General features: G+C 38.0%; 1 protein-coding gene across 9 annotated transcripts in view; it reads left to right on the forward strand.

Moving 5' to 3' along the window:
• CHRM2 (cholinergic receptor muscarinic 2) overlaps nucleotides 1-20,863 on the forward strand; it is a 111,454-nt gene that overhangs the window by 63,546 nt on the left and 27,045 nt on the right. For 3 of the 9 annotated variants that reach the window (XM_068662684.1, XM_068662675.1, XM_068662711.1), the window contains exon 2: nucleotides 20,525-20,645. The exons of the other annotated variants lie outside the window; for them this stretch is intronic. The gene's annotated coding sequence lies outside the window, so the exon portion shown is untranslated. The remainder of the gene's footprint in view (nucleotides 1-20,524; nucleotides 20,646-20,863) is intronic. 9 annotated transcript variants of the gene reach the window in all.

Here is a 20,863-nt window from a genome sequence, read left to right on the forward strand (position 1 = left end):
ATTTTCCACATTTATCTGACTGAGAAGCTATTCAGATCACTGTGTAGTTTTACAGCATTCAGGCTTTGAAGTACCTAAATGTCCTTATGTTGCATTAAGACTAGGTTTACGTATGTCCTGAATAAGCAAAGGACTTCTCATACCTGTCTTTCAGCTCTGCCCAGAGCCCATCCCATTAAGGAAAAATCTCAAAAAGACAGGAAGCCAACAGAAATAAAAATATTATAGAACCTCTGCATAAGGTCAGACTACCTCCTGGATCAATTGCTCTTAATTAATTACAGATATTAAGAACCCCCCAAAAATCAATAAGATAAAGGGAAATGTTAAGTTGGCAAAATTAGCTGATGGCAATGATTAGGTTAATGAAGACAGTATACATAGGTTTGCAAAGTACTCCAAATGAATTATATTACATACAAGGGTTTTAAATACAGACCCACCTGAGACTGTCCATGTATATTGGCAGATTTTGAAATCAAAATAACCTTGCTAGGGAAAGAAATTTATGACTAAGGATGTCCATTTTATCAAGGAGTGGTCCAAAAAAAGAAACAACAAACTGAAGAGGGAGGAAATAAATAAAACATAATGTGAAGTGTTTCATCAACAGTGTTTTTAGCCCTCTCACTTTTGCTTTCAGTTTTCTTGCCCTTAGGAAATGAAAAAATAAAATAAAAACAGAAACAGGAGGCATTACTGCCTAGTGTCTACAAGCACTGAGGGAACACATCAGTATAAGAAAGAATTGAAGAGGCTGGGAGAGCTGACTCTAAAAAGGAGAGTTCTATCAGTCATGATAGTTATAAAAACAAATGAATTGCCTAAAGAACACCAAAGAGAGATGGCTGTTTACCTTGAGTTCAATAATACAGGATGCATTAATAGGCAGCAAATGTACAACGGGGGAAAAGAAATACAGTTTCATGCAACATTTAATTAAATTGGAGCTTCTCACTGCAGAGGGATTTTACTGATACTAAAAGCTTGGCAAGATTTAAAAAAGGATTGTGTTTGTATGGATTGCGTGGAATGTACATTCTTATGTTTTGGAAATAGGCTGATTACAGAAGACATATCATTGTCAAACAAGGTACCAGGCTGGAAACCTAGGGCTTCATACTTTTCAGTAAAGTATGTGGAGAGCTTTTAACATGGGAAGAATTTCAAGACAGTCCTGCCACCACTGTGCTACTATAAATGCCAAGAGCACTTTGTTACAGGCTTTACATGGCAACAGAATAAAGCAAATTCTAAGCACTTTTTGGAAATGCCTTATTTAATTCTCAGTCTGAGACATTCAATGGCAACCAAGGTGGCAAACAAACTATTGACCTTTTCCAGCATGCACCAAATGCCAGCTAAGTACTTCTTATCTTTATTCCTTCAATACAATCCACTTCAACAGTACAGGGACTCTACAGTCTGTAACACAAACTGGCAAGGAAAAAAAAAAAAAAAAGAGAGAGAGAGGGAGAGACAGAGGGAAGGAAGGAAGGAAGGAAGGAAGGAAGGAAGGAAGGAAGGAAGGAAGGAAGGAAGGAAGGAAGGAAGGAAGGAAGGAAGGAAGGAAGGAAGGAAGGAAGGAAGGAAGGAAGGAAGGAAGGAAGGAAGGAAGGAAGGAAGGAAGGAAGGAAGGATAGAAAGATTGCTTATATTGTTTGCCCCAGTTTAATATTGGTGATTCTCTGTCACAACACTTACCATGACACACTGTTAGAAGATAACCAGTAACAAATTCTCATGCGTAAAAACAATACTAGGTTTGCACTGGAGACAACGTAGTTTTTACGACCCTTAACAAGTGCTATGTTATACCACATTAAAAAAAATATATATATAATATGTTCAGAAGCAAAAGTTAAGCATTCTAATGACCAGCAAACTCGTTTTGCAGTATGCCTTATTTTATCATACAAATGTTCATAAGATCCCAGTCCAAAACCTATTGCAGCACAGTGGACTTTAGAGAGCTCGCATTCAACTCAAATAAATTTTATTTATGACAAACCTTTTTCTTTGGTTAAATATATATATATTGTGTGTGTGTTTCTGCACTCTTAATCAATATCAGATGCCATATATTTGCACCCCTGGCTGTTTGTCGTTTAGAAGTGTATTTTGGGAAATCTAGGGAGAAAAGTCTGGAGAAAATCTAGATGTCTGGATAATATCAATTAATGTAAAGTTTTGCTGTAATAAAGTGTTTCCTCTGGTATTCATCCAGTGTTACTGCACACTCTTAGTCTATATTAATTTTGCACAAAACAGAGCTAATGAAATATAACATTTTCTTTCCAATAATACTTACTGTTTTCTAAGAGGTTTTTCTTTCTAAGCCTGATCTCAGACAATGAATTGCTGTCAGAAGTCTGTGGTGTTCTGTCAGTCTTCATTCTTATACTTGATCCTATCCTGCTTCTTTTTCTTAGCACCTAGAAGTCCTGCTCCTTAAACCCAAGTGCAATTTTTAATAATAAACAAATTTAGACTTGTATAAATTCCCCAAATGAAAGTAGTGAAGGAAAAGTGTTTCCATGTTCTGTGATATCCTTCTGACAAAATATAATTAAAATATTTTCATGCTGGTTTGCTTGCTCTGCCTTTCGTGAATGATGAAGTCTATCAAGCTATTATTTGTCTCCACATTGTGTGAGGAAGGATTAAGCCACTGAAGTGTTCGATATCAGTAAATGATCTGGAACTCCATAAAAGCATCAATTATTATGCAGTTAAAGATGTCTTAGTGCTCTCTTGAGAAGCTGGAGTTTTGCCTTCATTCCTCTGTTGACAAAGTGTGGGTTTGACTATCTCTGGAGAAAGAGAGATCACATACAACTAAAATGGAAACTATGAGACTATACAAAATAGAGGGAACTTTCTCAATTATTTATTTGGATATGCTGGAAGAGAAATAGAAATTAAGTCAATGCAGAAAAAAGATACTCTGTTCAGACTTCTGAAATGATCAGCCCCTCTGCCTTAGCCCCTCTGTTCTGTGCTACAACACAATGAGAACATATTCTGGGGCCACATAATCTTTGGAATCTTTGATTGAGCAACCAGCAAGAACTGCAATTAATTTGAAGTTATCAGTGTCTGGAGGAGTGCTGACAGCCTGGAAATTTACTGACTGGGGAATAGAGACTTGCTTAAAGCCAGATTGTCACCTTTTTTAAAGCCAGTAAGACTCTACTATCTTTAATGCAGCATGCCAATTTACAGCCAAAGAGGGTATGAAACATCAAGCAGGCAGATGTATCAATAACTTTGCATCCTCTTTGCACTTTGCATCCTCTGATATCTTAGCTTTCAGTCTCTCAGATCTGTGAGCAAAGGAATGGTACTTCATATAAAACAAGGAAGACATCACAGGCTGCACCAGTAAGACTCCACAATTCCCACAGGCTCTTTTTCAAGTATAAAAACAGTTTGAACTAAAGCAAATAATGTATTTGTGTTTAGTGAGAATTGTATATAAATCTCAATGTAATTATAACATACATGGTCTGTTCTGAAAGTAGTAGGACTCATTTTTTATTTTTTTTTAATATTCATGAGAATAGAACAAACAATTAGAATTTTTCAAAGTAGCACCCTTCTGCATCTACACACTGCTGCCAATGAGTTTTCCAGTTTTCATACACCTCCAGGAATGCCTGGACCGGAATGCTGTTTAGCTCCCTCATCACGGCCTCTTGAAGTGCCTCTACTGATGTATGATGTTTCCCATTGAGCATTGATTTTATTCTCGGGAATAGAAAGAAGTCTGGCGGGGCCAAGTTGGGGCTGTAGGAGGGCTGAGGCAGTGTTGCCACCTTGTGCTGGGCAAGATACTCCACTACGTGGAACGCTGTGTGGCTTGGCGCATTGTCATGGTGTAGTCGCCAGTTGTTGGCGATGGCTGGGCGGACATGAGCAATGCATTTTTGCAGTCTTGTGAGGACTTCCACGTAAAAAACTGCATTAACTGTTCGTCCGGGTGGTACAAACTCTTTGTGGATGATTCCATGCTGATCAAAACAGCAAATGAGCATGGACTTTTGCTTGGATTTGATCATTCATGCTTTCTTGGGGCATGGGGAAGCAGGGGTGTGTCGTTCTGTGCTCTGCCGCTTACTCTCCGGGTCGTATTCAAACACCCACGTCTGGTCACCAGTCACTACATTGTCCAAAAAGTCGGGCTCCTCATTCACATGATGAAGAAGATCCTGGCAGATTGTTTTCCGGTTGGCCTTTTGCTCCTCTGACAACACTCATGGCACAAACTTCATGCACACTTTCCTCATGGCTAAGTTTTCTTTCACCATCTCAAAAACTTCGGTTTGAGCAATGTTCAAATCATCAGCAATCATTCTGATACTCATCCTGCGATCACGGTTCAGTAACTTTTTCACTTGTGACACATTTTCATTGGTCTTGCTGGTCGAAGGGCGTCTGGAGCGGTCGTCGTCTTCCACTCTTTCCCTACCTTCTTAGAACAGCTTGTGCCACTCAAAAACACCCAATCTACCCATGGCTGCATCACCGTAGTCCTCCTTAATCATGTCGTGAGTCTCTTTGCCTGTTTTACCAAGCTTTACACAAAATTTGATCGCGTATCGCTGCTCCAGTAAACGCTCCATGATTCTCCGTTATGAGGCGTTTCAACAGGTGTTCACAGTACAAGCAACCTGCTCTCTTCAATGGCTGACAGCCAACTGCCGATTTTTCCCAGCATTCCCAATATCCCCCTCCACTGATCCTGTGCGTGCAGACCAACTCTCGTCTGCCCGTTCGCCCAGGAAAAAGTCAGTCCTACTACTTTCAGAACAGACCATATACATAAAATAAAGCTGGTGACCTTAAATTACACAATAAAATAACAGAGAACATCTTAAAATTAATGTTAACTAATAAAAAGCATTATTCAGTTAATGAATGATTCATGATTCATATTACTGAAATTGCCAAACGTTACCTCAAATTATATATTGGACACATCCTTTCAGCGCTCTTGATAATTGCAATTATGTCAGTGTAAGTACTCTTAGCTACAAAGCCAGTACATTACCTTCTTCAAGCCTTCTTTCCTCATCCTCATAGTAAGACCATTCTGAGGTCCCTAGAGCACTCAAGGATACAGAGGGCAAGTATATTTTTTTCCATAGAATTACATCTTTGGGAAATCCAATGGTGTAACGAAGGCTGAAAGATGTGCATGGTCATGGGTGATCCAGCACACATTGTGCTAGCCAAACAGTGTTGTTGGCCTAAGGGAACACAGGTGTTGCCCAATGACTTTGTAATCCTCTCTCTAGTCCTGTCCAATAGTGCTTCAAAGAATCTTATCAGAGATACCATAATCTCCTAAATAAATGCTGAGATGAACAGTTTCTATTACAAAACAAAATAAAACAAAGATGAAAAACAAAAACAAACAAAATCTATGTAAGTTAGAATGCTTAGAAATTATCCTAAAACTTGAAATCCACTCACGGGTGAGTGAGTTAGAAGGCCAACATGACATCTCCTCCTTCACATTGCAACCTTGTATTATGATCATTTAGCATATACCTATTACGAGCACATATGTTCAACCTGTCTTGTGTCAGTGAGCTCTGCAGCTGTGTGTGCAGGATGTGAAAATCCATCTTCTTGTATCACATTCTTATACATGCAGTTTCAAATTTCTCTAAAGTCCCCCTGTTTGGGAGGGATGGGGCAAAATAAATGTTCAATTTGACCTCTGTCTGACACGGGGTGTCTTTCATGTGACCACTACACCACAGTGTATATTTTTTTTTCTCCAAGGTAAACAGTGACAGTCTCTGATCTCTCAGTAGGTAAACTAAATAAATCTTGGTAGATGCAGAAGAGGTGAACAACGTTTCAATCTGGAATGTTTAGAGAGAAGTATATTAACTTGGTGAAGCCACTATATAGATTGGAAACAATTGTTTAGCGTACTTTGTGGTAAATATTGTGGTGCAGTTTTTCTTTCCTTTCTAGTTAAATTACTTATTTTCTTATTTGATCACTTACTTGTTGTACAACAGGGAGCTTTTAAGCTAACTTTTGAGGTAGTGAAAACCATAATTCAATCAGGGTATGAAATGAGGGATGTTTGAATCTTTTCTCACAGGGAACTTTTCATGATTCAAAAGACAGACAAGAAGAAGGAAAGCTGCTATAGTAAATAGGAAAAACCCTCTGCCTGCTGTAGTGCCAGGATTAAAAGATATAAATATTGTGAAGTTTTAGAAGTATCTGTTTTAGAAATTGAGATTAAACAGATGGCTTGATTTGGGTTTCTGAAATACATTATCCAGAAAGGTTTATTGACCTTTCTAGAACTAGGCACTTGTTTAAATACTAAAAATCAAGGCATTTTTTCTTCATGTCAAAAGACTGAACAGGTCAAAGTCACTTCGCTTCTTATTGAAATAGACACTAAGTTGTCACCACAGCTGCCATCACTGTGTTCACTGACCTCTTGCCTCAGTTTGACTCAGAGTGAGAAATTGAGCAACTGCTTTCATAGAAATTTCTACTGTTATCCTCTACAGCATTGCCTTGAATTTTTCTCATTTGTTTGTTCCCCTGCCCCTCACAAAACACACAAATATACCTTTCTCCATCCCTGGTGTAACTTACTACACTAATAGAATACCAGCAAATTTACACTGCTCTCTTAAGCAGCAGTTAAAGCTCATTTTCCCATATCTACCTTCAACTATGGCACCACTGCACACTGTTTGGATTATATTATAGTTTTTATTCCCTACCCTTAGTCCCTCTGCTACTGCTCTAGCATCTCAAACAAGTGATGCATGGCAGCCTGACATGCCAAGGCAATGTGTTTGAGGAACATCCAGTTGCAGTTGTCTCCTCCATAGCAACAAAACAAAAAGTTGGGTGAATAAATTACAGGGGAACCCTTGCAGTTTTATGACACAGTTTATTTGCCATGAGCTGGTCTCTCTATCCCCAAGAGACCATGAGTGCATGCAGATATGATTTGCAAGCCAGCACAAGACAAATCATCAGCATTAGAGAAATGACACTTGCAGCTGAACATAATAAAAAGCATTTCACAAGGGAGGCTGGCTGGTCAGTGTCATTGCCATATTGTTTACACCATTCATTTCAAAGTATTTATAACATACTTGATTGACTGTCAGTTTCTTCCAGATGATGTTGCACAATAAGTCGTTGAAGGAAGATGAGACAAAGATGAGAGCCTGAAATGCTCCCTAGGATACAACTGGATAGCAAAGACTAAATGACATAGTCTGGGGCCCCCAGAACAAGAAGGATGTAAACCAGGTCCAGAAGAGGGCCTGGATGGAGTTGATCAGAGGGCTGGAGCGCCTTTTCTATGAAGAAAGGCTGAGAGATCTGGGGATGTTCAGTCTGAAGAAGTGGAGGTTCGGGGGAGACCTCATTGAAGCCTTTCAATACTTAAAGGGGGGTTATAAAAAGGATGAAGAGAAACTTTTTGCTCATGCAGAAAATGATAGGACAAGGGGAATTGGTTTTAAAGTAAAAGAGGGGAGATTTAGATTACATGTTAAGAGGAAATTCTTCACTCATATGTGCTTCACTCCAGTGAGGCACTGGAACAGGTTTCTAAGAGAAGTTGTGGCTGCCCCATCCCTGGACGTGTTAAAGGCCAGGTTGTATGAGGTCCTAGGCAACCTGATCTAGTGGGTGGCATCTATCTCCATTGCAGGGTTGTTGGAACTAGGTGATTTTTAAGGTCCCTTCCAACCCAAGCCATTCTACCATTCTGTAATTATTTTTCTGGCATGGTGGGGATTCATGCTTCACATCTTCAGACACCTAGCTGAGGTCCTTGGGTTAGAACCCTAAGAGAGAGGAGATAAAGGCTTTAGGGTGTTAATTGAGAGCTCTGAAGTACAAATCTCTGTGAAAGGACCTCTTTATCTTTATACATTATAAAACTGAAGATTAGGTTGCTAAGTTAGGTACCACTACCGAACTCAGCCAGTCTAGTTATAAAACCTCTCTCTTCCATCCTTCTGTTGTTCTCCAGTAATTAACCAGTAACTGTTGCTAGCAGACAGATATTGAACTGTGTACTGACATATCTAGGCTTGTGTTCCTCTGTCATGATTACATTCCACACGCATAGCTTTTATTTCTATCTATGGGCAAGGACTTTTTCCGGATTTCTCTTCACTTTAACTTCCAAATTTCCTTACTCTTTATTTCTTTATTTCTTATAATTTATTTTCATTATCCCAGAGTAGAGAACCCTGGGTTGGTTCATGAAACATCACAAAAGGAGACTGTTCATTTCTCACCCTTCACGAGTTTGAAAATATCCATAAGGCAGTTATCATCACTGTTACCTTCAATGCAGAAGTGATTTTAAAGGGTAAAGGTAGTAGGCTTAGTTATGCTTCCCAACAGAAAGGAAATCTCTAAGTTGACATACATCACACATCTCACTTGCAATGTCCTGCCATATATGTTCCCCTCTTGCGCATAGTATATCATCATCAGTGTTGCCATGAAATTAGAAACTGTGGTGTCTGGTGATCCAGTTTCTATCTTTTTCCCTTGCTTCATTGAGTTTCTAATGCATTTTATGTTCCTTCTGAAGCTGCACTTATACCAGATCCTTTTAACCAAAACAAAGTAGTCTCTGTCACACAGTCATGTGAGGCTACTAGAAAGGTATCTGGATGAGGTAAAGGTGTGAGTTTCTCCATTTAAGATGTACATTAACCTGATAGTCTGCTATTTCTTGTATTTATAACAGTGTTAAGGAATGAAATAATCCAAGTGTTTAAAAAAAGGAAAAAAAAAAAAAAAGATTTTAAAACAAAAGTGCAATAAGTTTTTTTCCATGCAGAAATCAAATATTTTTTGAACATGTGAACATGTAACACAAAGTGAAAGAGCACTTTGATAAGGCAACCTGTTTAAAATCCTTCTGACATATTAAGTAGTAGATAACATGAGAAGTAGACAGTGGATTTGTTGAGGAATTTCAGTCGGTAGACTCCCAGCACAGTCTGGTAGACTGGCAAGCAATAACAGGAGAGCAAGGAATGGTAGAGCCCTGGCTCATACAATACCTGAAAGGCTTGCAGAGGTGGAAGGAGGAAATAGCCTAATGGTTTTCCACCAGGCATTTTTTATTTGATGCGACAAAGATCTGAGTGGGTCAGTGATCAGAGAACACTACTTGCACTGCTGAATGCTGCAGCCATGTGCTTGCAGATAATGGAAGGTTGCAGGTAATAGATTCCCTCAGATATCTGGTGCCTCAGTTTACTTGTTTCAGTAACAGGTAGAAAAACTGAAAAGAACTGGTATGATATGAAAGTTCAACAAATATAAGGCACAAGTATCATTTTGAAAATAAATAAATAAATAAATAAATAAGCTGCCTTAGTTCATTGGAATTAGTTCATTAGTTAATTATGGAGGACTGGAACTAGAGACACGGCATCTATCAGTTACAAGAGACAGACAGGAGTTCTTGGTTTTAGGGTCTTTTTGCTGGACTCAGAGAGCTCTTCAGAATGTTTGTACAAATATTTGCAGAAATAGTAGATAAATGCAAGGAAAACTCTCTGAAACCAGAGAACACTAACTATGTGATAAGACAATTCTTAAACACCTTTTAACCACCACGGTAATTCAGGTCTCAGAACTGTCCTTTTTATTTCCTGAATGTCTACAAAATTGGAAGCAGAGACTGAGAGGAAAGGCAAATATCATGCAGAATGTGTTTCAAAAGTTTGCTCCAGAAGGAAAGATTTTTCTTGTGAGTAGAAAAAATGGCCATGAGAAAGAAAAAAAAAAAAAAAAAAAAAAAAAAAAAAAACTACTTTGAAAGCAGCCCTGTGGAGTCTTCAAATGCTAAATACGTTTTCTTTGCTAATCTCCAGGGAGGATAGCAAATGACAGAACAGAGAGTCAGTGCACAGCTTACTGGGTACAAATGATGGAACATACTGCAGTTTGCATAAAACAATCTTTAGGGAAGCAAATGTGTTTAGAATATTTTCAGTAGTTATTTCAAATGTCATCAGAGGACCAGTTATGAAAATGGATGAATTAATGAGTTAGAATGTATAGACATTCATGGGAGTTTTTCCATAACTGTGTTCCCTGCTAGATCTTTTGAAGCAAAAGAGAGGTGTTAATGATGACACAGTCTAGCTGGTATCTGTGTTAAAAACTACTAACCCAGTGTTGTCAAAACATATTATAATTGATCAAGAAAAGTAGAAATTCCTTACGATATTTTTGTTCTCCTTCTGTGTGGCTCATTATGCTTCGCAATATCTTTTCTAAAAGACAGCAAATGTTGTGAATGAGTAATGATGAGAAGTTAGGTCCTGATAGTCTCTACCATGCAAGCATCATACTGGATATAGACCTAGAGTTTTGTTACATAAATACCAGCTATTGTCCCAGTACTAGTTCCAGTATACCTAAATTTTGCTCCCTTGGGTTTGCTCTGTTCCTCAGTATTAACATATTGGAAACCTGCAGAACACAATGTCACTGTGTCTGTCTACATATAGACTGATTTAAGGATGTGAAAGTAGCTTTGATTCCAGAAATACTTAATTTATTTAATTGACTGTACTATCTTGATAATAATAACATAATTTAGGGGGTTGGGATTAACTTTTTTATTATTTTTATTTTATTGTATTTTAAGGGAAAGACTTAAACATTTGTTTATCTGTGCAAGTATCATCCACTACCCTTTCTATAATCAAAAATAACAGCATACCCTGCTAGCTGTACGAACTAGCCATAAACAAATAACATCGTTTTAAAATCTAGTTTAAAGCTTTGTCTCACTCTTTATTTTCTTCCCTACCTGTTTCTTCTGCGATATGTAACATAACATCTCTAGCTTTCAGCTCTGCTTTACTGCACTATTTCTTGGTTTTGTTTTGTTTTGTTTTGTTTTGTTTTGTTTTCATTTCTTTGTCTTCTATTATATTCCTACTTTGGTTCTTCTGTCATCTAGCATATTCCTTACCATTTCTTTATTCTGTTCACGCCAAGATTACCACTCTTTACCTCTTTACCATAACTTTGCTCCTCTCCTCCAAAAAGTTCAGGCTCCTTACTGCATATCTGGCACTAAATCATCCCAAACTTCTCTCTGCCCTACAGAAACACAATCATTCTTCACACTCTTTCCATCAGGTTCCTGTCTTCATCTTTTATGCTATTCTTTCATCACCAGTGGCTGCTTGACACATACACTATGCATAGCAGCTGAAAACTTAACTTTGTCAGGAAGGCAGTGGAGGAATACTTCATAAAAATACTGGTTAAAAAAAAAAAAAAAAAAAAAAAAAAAAAGATTTCAGTATACACCAGACCATTCCAAACAAATATAATTTATGATCAAACATTTCAGTGATAAAAGTACAGAGGCAAGCCAGGTAAAATGATCACATGATGATCACATGATGCTTTCCTATGAAAGAAAGTCACCTGTGCAAGCTGTCATTCTAGATAACACTTAAGGTTATAGAAAGACATTTTATCCCACAGCAGATGCCCTGCAGAGACCACTTTCTCAAAATAAATGAGATCTGGTAAATCCAAAATCAAGATTTCAAGGTGTTAAATCTATAAGCCCCTTCTGGGGTGTGGAAGTGTATGACAAGATTCATTTACACTCTGGGTGGTGAAGGGTGGTGGTTACCCTTGCATGTTTCTGTCTACGTATGGATAGGTGCAGCTCCTCTAGAGGCAATGATCTTTACCTTTCTTCAGGACCAGAATAGCAAAACATTATAGTTTCTTATCTGGAACATTCAAATCAAAATTTATACAATTGTTGTACCTTAGTGTTTGTTTGTTTGTTTTTATTCTTCATATGAATATCTCAGGCAATTTCAAAAGTATTTAGTGAAATATAAGATTTATTTAAATACATATTAGCGATTTTGACAAAGGATGAAAGTGCAGTGGAAAAGCTTTAAGAATAAACTACATTTTAAAATACCTGTACAACATATAGAATTAGCTGTGAATACACAATTAAAATAAAAAAGATTTAAATCTTTGTTTTCATCATTGCTATGTTATGGAGGATTCATTAAAAAAAAAAAAAAAAAAAAAAAGTATTGAAAAGTCTTGCATAAAGTAATGAGGTAAATTGTCTTCTGGATGAGTCATGAGCTGACCTCTTAAAACACTGTCAGAGATGTGCTTTCATCGGGTAGAAAAATCTTCTCCGGGTTTGCAAGTGTCTGTTATTACAATTATATTCAAATGTCTCCTCAAAATTAAAACTTAATAATTAACTAGCCTTCTTCTGCAAATACACAAAATTAATCTTTTCTTGCTATTCAGAAAAAGCTGAAAGCAAATATTGTTTGCTAGTTCTACAGTTTAAAGATGAATTAAAATATTAAGAAGAGAATTAAACAAACAACACAGTTATGTGGTAAAAGTCTTCATTTAGAATCTGATTAGAAAAACTAGGATAATTTTCCTGTCTTTTTTTTTTTTTTTTTTTTTTACCCAAATTGCCTTCCCTCTGATGCCCTTCCTCAATGTTTTTTTACTGAATGAAAATGTCCCAGAACACGTCCATTTTACACTTTTATAGATACTATATGTTACACAGGTCCTTTGGGGCAGTCTGAAATGTGATTCTGATCATATGCAGATCCACTGATGACACGAGGTTTATTTTTAAGCTTAAGACCAGATATTATTGAATTATACATGTATCTGAAAATGTATGTAATCATTCAATGGTGCTTACAGAAATGCTTAAGCAGAATAGATATCTAACACATAGAAAAGCTGAGAGATACTAGAATCTAGCTCTGGTACAGGCTGGAAGTTCATTTTTAAAAACTAGACTTGTGAGGCTCTATCTTCCAGTAAATTTATCAAACACTTTGTGTGACTGGCCTAATTTTGCCCTGACAGGGAGAAAAGAGACAACTCTGCAGCAACCCTCTCTGCAGGGGACTGAATTCCCCTTGTGGTGATTCACTGGGAATTAAATTGAGGCAGAAGTTACAAAGCTGCATATTGGATAAGAATACGAGGGTGTTTAAAGAAGCTACAGTGAAGAACAACAACTTTACAATCCATTTATCAAAGTGCCTGTGTCTCTCATTTCACAGTAGGTGAGGCACTAGTATGTAAGGATTGAAGAGATTATGGAGATGGAAGTAGGGGGCTTCTTGGTTTTTGTTGCCATTTGTAGGGAAAACATTGCAAATCTGTCAGGCTCTTGCCAGTTCTTGTTATTACAAGTGAAGCTCAACACTTCCTTATTTACTGTTTCACTGAACATAGCAGTATGGAATGAGGGCTCACTTACCTTTCACTCATAAAGGTGAAGGAGAAGTAGAATGATAAGCATGAATCACTTCTTATTTAACAGTCTTACTTGAGCCAGTTCTGCCAGACTCACACCAACTTCATTGTATCATTTCAAGGCTTTGATCCAGGTTTTAGCTCAGCTCCACTGCGTTAAATGAATCCTCTTACCTTCCCTCACTCCTTTCTCAAACCCTGCTTTTTCCTTTATCTTTGAGTATTTTTGTCCTCCCTTAGTAAAAGTTATGTATGCCTACATAAGCAGGCATGGTAATGCCTACCATCAGAGATGTGTCCTAAAATCTCACCAGATCTCAGCAAGCAGAGGCTTTGTGTATCAATAGGAAAGCCCATTTCACTAGATGTCAAGCCTGAAAAGAGACAAACAAAAAGTGAACATACCTCCCACTCCATCCAGTACCTTCAACTGTGGCATGCCATGAAGTTCTAGTGTCTTGAAGACCTCTTCTGCCTGGCACTGTGCAGTTCTGAGTGAGAAACCACCCAGGCCCTGTAGATCTTTCAAGTCTGAATTGCAAGAGAAACTTAGAGTGGGGGATAAAGATAAAATGGACAGAAGGAGGAATGAAATGGAGAAGCTGCTTGCCATAGACATTAGTATTCGGGTGCCTGAGGTGACTTTGGTTTTAGAGGTGATGTGCTGAACCAACAGGGACAGAAACTAATTCCAGACAAGTTTAACCTGTCTTTGCTTTTGTTTCAAAATCTTTGTTCCTTCAAAGCTTTATGTCATTGTAGTCAATGCCTTCTAATCATCATCCCTTCTAATATAATGGTTCTGTCCTGACACCCTGCAAGTTCTTTCATTCTGAAGTATTTTACAGGTTATATTTCTGTAAAAAAAAAAAAAAAAAAAGTTCTAATCTGCCCTTGGTGTAATTAGAGCTGAACTAATTATGGAGGTATCTATTCCCTGAACGTCTGTAACATTTTTGGACTACAATATAAATTGAGTGAATCTGTATACCCTCTTTCAATTTGTTGATGGATAAAAATCGGAAGAATCATGTTAACAGTTGAGATGATAATACAAGAAGTCTGGCTACTTTCCTGCAAGCCTCTGTGGCTGAGCTGTATGTGACCAACCTCAATGGTTCTGTGATGAGCCTTTGCACTGGAAAATGCATCTAAGCTAAATGATCATTGCAGAGTGCATTCATGTCAAGGCCATTATACTTAGAGAGGAAACAGCTGGTCCTTCAAGGCTTGTATGTTTGGGGCCAGAGATGGACAGCTGTCATTGCTACTGATAAAAGTAATTTGGAAGGGAGGGAAAAGATACACATAATATAATAGAGATGGAGAGGGTTGGCTGTTTGATTCTATTCACCAGTATTCTGTAAGCCCATTAGGCCTGTTATATTAGTCATTTCTGTAGTTTATACATAAGCTAGTGCTTGTTTGGAAGACAGTGCAGAGTTCAGAAACTTCCCATTTGCTTTATTACAACATGTATGTTAACTTGCAGTAGGGCAAGGAAAGAAAAAAAGGGCTAAGGGCAAGTGTAGGGTCTGTTGCACCTGTGCTTAAAGACAATTTACATTAATGTGAGCTGTTGTACCTGAGGAGTTACTCTTGTGGCTGAGGATCACCAGCATAAGGATTCACTGCCATTGTAGATATCCCACTCATATTGTGTCTTGCACCAGGAAAATTCTGGAAGTGAGGCAGATCTGTGAGTCTGATCTGTGCTCCTTAAAATCACCCTCCATGGGCCTTTATATCCATCCTGAGGGTCCCTTTCTTTCAGACTGGTTGCAGTAGGCAACTGGTAATCAACAACAGGTCAGAGATAAGGAAATCAGGACAAGTAGACACTGTTTCTGATTCTGTGATCTATCTGTTATCTTCAGCTCCTAGGAATTAGCATATATCCTGCAATGGAGGCTAAAGGCTGGTAAGTACCTCTGAGAAAACCCTGGAACAGTTAGAGTGCAGCTCCAATACTATGGGAGCCTTGATTTTTATGTCCCCTCTGAGTAAGAAGCCAAGGATCTGCATTATGCTGATTCATTTTTACTCTGTAGCATGTTTTTGTCAGATTCCTAGACTGTTTTATGTACAATCATGTGGGTTGCATTTGTATTATCTGACTCCATATTAAATAAGACAAAATGTGTTCCTGCTTCCCTGACTCATTGTACCTGTGAACTTCATAGCATATCTTAGAATCACATAACTACAGAGGCAATAATTCAGGTGGAAGAAGCATCTAGAGATCTCCACTTCCTACTTCCTGCTCAAAGCAAAGTCAGTGACATACTCAGACCAGGATGCTCAGGATTTTACTCATTTAAGCTTGAAAAACTCCAGAGATTAGGCTGTACATCTCAAGGCAACTTGGTACACTGCTTTACTGTCCTCATGATGAAAGAATTTCTCCTTAAATCCCATTAAAACCTTATCCCAATTTCTCATTATCCCACCATGCACCACTGTAAAAAGTCTGGCTCCACCTTTTCAGTAACTTTCCTGTAGGTACTGGCAGGCTTCTATCAGGTTACCCTAAAGCCATCTCTCCTCTATGCTGAACAAGCCCCTTAACATTCCCTCATGTGCTGTGCTCTTCAGGATATCAAATGGTATATCCTCCATTCCTGATTTTGGACCTACCTATGGCTTGCTCTCAAATTACTTTCTAAGATGCATCTCCCACAGGACAAAAACATTTTTGGACTAGACATCTCTGCTAGATGCAGAGCAAAGCACAGCTGCCCCTGGGAATATTACATTACCTCTGCTGCTGTGTATTAGTTCAGTGACTGAAGTGTAAAACCCAATCTCCAATCCATCAAGTGTCTTAGAAATTTCCTGTAGTCTCCATTTATTTTGAGTAAAACATATATACCACTGCCTTGTGTCTTTCCTTTTACACAGAGAGGACTTTAATTAGTGCCCTTTGTGTTAAACTATTAGAAGTGGCCACCTGTGGTATCTTGAAGTTATTCATATTTTTAAGTGTTTTTTAAACATCAGGTCTATGCCACCCAGAGATTTTCCAGCAGGGAAAGAATATTTAGTTGCCTGGCAGCTTTTCCATTACTTTACACCACAGGGGTAGCATAAAGGAACACAAGAAAAGTCAGAATCTGTTTCTACTACAGGGAATATTATTTCTGCTTTTTTTTTTTTTTTTTTTGGGGGGGGGGGGGAGGAGGGGGGAGGAGGGAGGTGAAGGAGTTCAGAATATTTTCCTGTTATTTATTTGTTCTTTTGTCCAATTCACTCAGTATTTATTTATTTATTTATTTTAATTCAGAGAAACATTTACCCATGGTAGTTATGCAATTTTTCTCACTTCTGTTTGCAGTAAATGAGAAATTTCCATTTAATTCCAGTAGCTCTGATCCTTGCAGCTAATTCCTCAGTTTTAATTCCCAATTTATAAAAGCGCGTCTGTTCTCCCTGTCTTCTCCGTAGAACAGGTGAATTACAAAGATGGAATTTTATTCCTTAGTTGTTCTGCTGCTTATCACGTCTGTTCTTGTTATTATTATGTCCTTTGTTATGGTGTTTTTGCTATCCTCTGTCATTCACAAAATGCTTTTATCAGCTAAGGATTCCACGTTGCTTTATGACTTAAAATGATTATATACTTAGAGATCCATTTGACCATAAACAAACTGCAATTGCCAGCCAGGTGATCTGCAACAGGTGCTTAAAAGTGGGCAAGCATTGTCCAGTAACTACCCTTGAAAAAAAGAAGCCTACAAAGTAGACTGCATCTACAGCTCTGGGATACCCTGGAGCACATTGAGCTTCAACCCTCAACCCAGCCTTCTGCTTTGCAGTTTTGTTTTGCCTGAACTTATGTCTGACAACTTCTTGACAACAGTCACGGCCCTCAGTAGTTTTGTATGACCTTATGCTAAGGTGAGAAAGGGGAGTGCTATCTTTCGGAAGCAGGAAGCGCTTGGTTCAACACTATGAATGTTACAAAGAGTGTACTAGAGAAAGACTTTTCCCCTAACTAAGTGATGAACAGAAAACATGATCCCAGGGTAGTTTACAGTAAGGAACACAGGAATATAATTCTGGATCCAATAAAACAATGACCCAGGACTTATCCACAGATACCGATTCTGCTTTGTCTGTTTGTTTATTTTTTGGTAGAAAAATCCTGAACATACCAAGAGCAACAGAAGTTTTGCTATTGGCATGCGCAGCGGTTTTGACTTATTGATTTTTTCAGGGCAATATACCATGGGACTTCAGACTCTGAAACTGGTGTTTGGATGAGTAATGTAGCCTATACAGTAGACCCCTACTCTCAGCACTCTCCAAGGCAGGCTTTCATTGCCAATGTTGATGTGCAGAAATTCACAACTCACTTCACAAAAATTCTGTAGTATTCTCCTGTCAGCTGCTGTTTTCATAATCACCCTGATATTTAACTCATTTTTAAGAATACAAACTTGTACAAAAATAGCATGTTTGCAGATTAGATTAGGTGAATCTAATGCAAGCAAATACTGTGTATTTTTTTTCATGAAGAGAGCTTTGTTAGGTACAGACAGGACTCAGATTAATTCTCTGAATCTCAAAAATAAACAATACAGAGAAACAGACATCAGAGATGCTTCACACTCAACAAGTGTGCACTTTCTGATGGAAACACTGGTTATTGTTAATTAGCCAGTATAATTTGGAATACATTGGATTTGTTATCCTTTGTCTAATATTCACAATTCTGTCCAAATCCCCTTCTGTTCATTATGACAAGAAGACATATAAACAGTAAAACAATGCATCACAGATAAACTATATCAATAAATATATCAGTAGAGGACAAAAAGGAATTATAAAATTATAAAACTACAGCAGAATATAAATTTGCATTCCATACAAACACATGCACACAGATCATACTTTTCAGGAATTGTGGGGTTTTGAATTTCTATCTTTGGCTGTAAAGGTTCTTCTTACGAAAGCAGGAAAAATATTTGTTTTAATAGCTGTTATCTGTAACCACCTTTTGTATTTTCTGGGGCAGCTATGGCCACTATTGATGTTATAGCAGGTCTTTGAATAAAAAAATGGATAAGAGGAGATAGCCAAGAAAATAGAATAAGAAAAAAAATGACAAGGCTGTAAGAGGAAGGAAGGAAGGAAGGAAGGAAGGAAGGAAGGAAGGAAGGAAGGAAGGAAGGAAGGAAGGAAGGAAGGAAGGAAGGAAGGAAGGAAGGAAGGAAGGAAGGAAGGAAGGAAGGAAGGAAAGAATCTTCCCACCACGTGGGGAAAAATAAATAAATAAATAAATAAATAAATAATAATAACAATGACAATAACAACAGCACAAACAAACAAAAAAAATATATGCCAGAGATCTCTAACATCAGGATGCATTTGCTCTTTGTTCACAGATTTTCTACATGTGTCCTATGAGAGGAACAGGCACATAGGTATCTTCTGAATAGACAAGTCATGGATGTTTTTAAGAACTATAATTAAACTTGTAGTTTGAGACAAGTACATATGAAACTCTTTTGTAGGTTACATCACTTTGTATAACTTTGCTATGACTTACAAGTTATGAACACTATTATTCTCTAATTGTTACTTCAGTAATAGCAAAAGACTTCAGACAGTGTAAGGAACTTGCTGTGCAAGGCACTGCCCAGCTGCACAAGAGACAATCCCAGCTGAAATTCACTCATAAATTCAGTGAAATTGCACAGTAGCTCATCATACCATGCTTGGTTCAAATTAAGGCATTAGAAGCTAGCAAGTACTAAAGAAAGCCACAGGACAGAAGGTGCCCATTGGCCCCAAAGATAATGACAAACCATGTTAATGTCAGGAGGGATGAGACCCAATCTTTGAAGTTCAATGAATGGAACACAGGAGCCTATCTGGTTAATGAGGTCCTTCCCCAAGGCTTCCTGTTGCAAAGTACACAGGGGTAAATCCACATTCTGAAAGATGTACTTAACTGCAGTCTCAAGAACTGAGCTGGCAAGGAAAGGCTGTGCCTGGGTGGAGATGGATGTTCATTTTTGGGTGATTTTCATGGAAACCAAGAGAGCTTCTGGGCCACAGATATCCCTGCAGGGTGCCTGCCAGAAACAGACTTTGTTAGTGATCCTGTTGGCCCTGGTGAGGGAGACAGAAAGGGCTTCTATAAATAAGGAAATTTCACCTGCAAGCACTTGCCTTGTATCACCAGTGTCTCACTCTGAAGGAAACAGACCTATCAGAGTCAGAACACTGTTACCCACTCAAAGTGGTGAGGCCAAATCATGTGGGATGATTCTTTCATAGCTGACAAAAGCATTTAGAAATATACTCACAAACATTCAAAACACTTTTTAAACCTCAGTCCTGATTTTAAACTGCCTGGACAGGGGGAGACAAGCATACCTTATTCACAACAATCTCTCATTCAAGTTTTCTTTTATGTTCTATATGAAAGAAAACTTTCATCTGTTTTTTCTCCCAGGAGACTTTCTACTTGCCTTTCTTGGGCCCCAAGGGGATGAAAGAGGTGAAGCCCCAAACAGCATGTCTTGGCTGTTCAGGAACAAGAAATGACACATTGCCGTGAGCGCTCTTGAGTTCATCGGCTTAAGACAGTCATATGTGCATATCCTAAATATGAACGGTTTATCTAAAATGAAGCACTAAGCTTCTTGTTATTCCTTATCATCAATACCTGTGTCAGCTTGATTATAAGCCCCAAACATTGCTTTCTGAGCTTCATTTGCAGAAAGTAAAATCTGAAACACCTCATCACTTCCTGTAGATGTCCTTGTAAAATAAAAGCTTTTGGCTCACCCATCCACATTTACTTTATAAGCTTGACTTTTATACCAACAATAGCAAACACGGGCAGATTAAACCACTTTCTGACCACAGGAGACTGCAAAACATAACTATGAAAACCAAACATTAGTATGAAAGCCATGAACTTTTCCTCCTTTTACTATGTTGCCGTTATTCCTAGCCAAATACCAATACACTCTTTGTATCAGAATACGTTGGATTGCTATTTACTTGTTCTCAGAAATCATCCTCGTTCCCAGTATTGAAAGAACAGAAGGTATCTCAATCTGTGGGCAACAGGGACATAAAAAATTCAATGGAATGCCTCAAACTCAAACTTCTATTTGAGTTTGAAGTCCATGTGTATTTATACAGGAATTTAAAGCATATTGGTTCTGTTTAGTTCAGGTCAAATTGCATCAGTTTCTCACTGTCTGGAGCACTGAGCCATTGATGTAGAGCATCAAACCACCTTCACCTGTGAAGACTATAAGGCAGCAAGGAGAGATTTTCCCAGGAAAAATGTAAGAGTTCAGTTCTCTTTGTCTTTTTGCCAAATCAGTAGTTGAAAATAATCACAAACTGTGTTGCCATGTTTCATTATAAACAGATTGTGTAAAAGTATGGGGCATAAATAAAGTAAATCACAAGACCCAACAGGAGTAGCTAGAAAAGACATTTATCTTGTTACCAGGAATAATAGTGTTATTTGGGAAAGCCATCTTTTGGGTGCTTGACCTTA

This window comes from Anas acuta, chromosome 1, assembly GCF_963932015.1.
Source record: "Anas acuta chromosome 1, bAnaAcu1.1, whole genome shotgun sequence".
Lineage (NCBI taxonomy): Eukaryota > Metazoa > Chordata > Aves > Anseriformes > Anatidae > Anas > Anas acuta.